Source organism: Penaeus vannamei, chromosome 29, assembly GCF_042767895.1.
Source record: "Penaeus vannamei isolate JL-2024 chromosome 29, ASM4276789v1, whole genome shotgun sequence".
Classification (NCBI taxonomy): Eukaryota; Metazoa; Arthropoda; class Malacostraca; order Decapoda; family Penaeidae; genus Penaeus; species Penaeus vannamei.
The window spans coordinates 8,918,935-8,921,434 of record NC_091577.1 but is presented as its reverse complement, the minus strand read 5'-3'; positions in this window follow the sequence as shown (position 1 = coordinate 8,921,434).

Genomic DNA, 2,500 nt, shown 5'->3' with positions numbered 1-2,500 from the left:
AAATAAGAGAAAAATTGACGAATATAGGAAACCCCTGTGTATGGCATTCATCGATTTTGAAAAGGGTGTAGAGGATGTAAATTGTAAGATATTGGAAGATTTATGCAAAGATGGGACAGCAACCATCAAGCTCCACACAGAACCGATAAAATACCAACTAAAAATGGCGTTAGGGCGACACCATCTCACCAAAACTGTTTACAGCCTGCCTCGAAGAAATATTCAAGAAACTAGAATCAGAAGGGAAGGGTATCAAAATAGGAGGCGTATACCTAAACAATTGAAGATTTGCAGATGATATTGTTCAGTGAATAAGCAAATGAAATGCAGTAATTAATAAACGATCTGAATAGATAGTCTAAAAGTCGGACTTAAGATGAACAAGAAAAAAAACTAAGGTCATGTTCAACAGTACAGTTCAATTCGAGCAGGTACATGTACAAGGCGAAGCACTAGAGGTAGTAGACAGTACATATATCTAGGGCAACTCGTACAGACAAACACATCAAGCGAAGAGGAAAGCGACGCATCAATCTAGGCTGTAGCGCTCTCGGCAGACACAGTAGCATACTTTGTCAGTATGTTTGAATAGGAAAGTCTTTAACCAATGCGTCCATCCAGTCATGACCTATGGATCAGAAGCATGGACTACAACCAAATTGCTGGAGATGAAACTAATAAGTGCCCAGAGAGGGCACTTATTAGTTAGGAATTAACCAATTAACCCAAGAGATCGGATGAGGATGATCAGGGAACAGACAAAAGTGGAAGATATACTCAGGAGTATCAAAAATGGCAATGGGCAGGGCATGTATGTCGGAGACAAGACAACAGGCGGACAAAGAAAGTAACTGACTGGACTATAGTTAACATAAAGAGGCCAAGGGCCATACCAATGACAAGGTGGTGTGACGAAATAAGGAAACTTGGGGTGCAAGATTAGAAACAAAAAACGCTAGACAGGAAAAGTTGGAAAAAATTGGGAAAGGTCTACGTCCTGCAGTTAATTGACTCAGGCTGATGATGATATATATATTATATACATGTATATGTATATATACATATATATACAAATATACATTTATACATATATATGTATATGTATATATATGTGTGTGTGTATGTATGTGTGTGTGTGTGTGTGTGTGTGTGTGTGTGTGTGTGTGTGTGTGTGTGTGTGTGTGTGTGTGTGTGTGTGTATATATATATATATATGTATGTATGTATATGTATATATTCATTCCAAATATCAGCACAACATAAAACTATTCATTCTTGAATTCAATCATACAACATTAGATAGAAATAAAATCTAAAAGCTACTAGAAGCACTCAGAGACCGCATATATCCGCCAAAGGCATGGGGTCATTGATGAAATAAAATCATTTACAACTGAAGAATTACAGCCCCCTCTTTCTCAAGTACATTGGTGATGTCTGTAAACATGATTTCCTTGGCGGAGGTACTAAAGGTAACAATAACAGTTACCCTTGTATGTAGTTTTAACTGATGCAATCATTAGAAAAAAATCCTGGATCGAGATCAGGATCACCACTAAAGTCTAATGGAATCTATTTTAGGCTAAGACACACCTCTGTGATAAGAATAAGAAAATCTGTTCATAACTTTTTGAATCGTATTTGCAATAGGGGTAACTCATGTAATCACTAAAAACAACCCTGGTTCCGGATCACCACCAACATTTAAGTTAAACTAAGACAAACCTCAGGTAAACTGAAAATCATAAATAGATATTCAAAACTTTTCGAGTTAACCTGTTAACCAACAAACTAGCTAACCAACGCTATCACAAAGATAACCTCCTTGGTGGAGGTAATAAACGTAAAATAGAGAAGGACGCGAACATTTAGCCATGTTCTGTTTATATTTGGTAATATTAGAATATCGGAATGTATAGAAAATGAGTATAACAACCAGGGTCAACTATTGCTGTTACAAGTGGAGCAATTCTATGTCAGTGGACGCTAAATATTCATTGAGTTTCGGTCGTCCCTTCCTAATCCACAAATTTTCTAATTTGTAGGTCAGGAGCAAAGGATGATGAATCTGTTACTTTGAAATGAATTATGGATGTTTTGTTGTCAATGTTCATGCCCTGGGGAAACCATGCGTTTCCCAAGTGGTCTTCCCGTTCTGTATGAAATACCCTTATGTTCCTTGAAGTTTTCCAATGTAAATAGCATTGCGGCTGCAATAGATGAACATCATTGGTTGGAAATTTTGTCGATGTTTGTAAAAGTGAAAATGATTCATAAATATACAATTGAATAGTGCATATTTCTGAGGTTAAGTAATTTTCGTCTAGTAGTATAACTTATGGGGCATAAATTCTATTTTTGGCGGCAAATTGTACTGATCCGCTTTTTACAAAGATATTATTCAAGGTTTGTCTGATGGAACTCTCAATGGCACATTTGGTCTGGTTATTTGTTCTTGTACTGAACATCTTGTCAAAAGGCTATCTTTCAGTTTTGCATT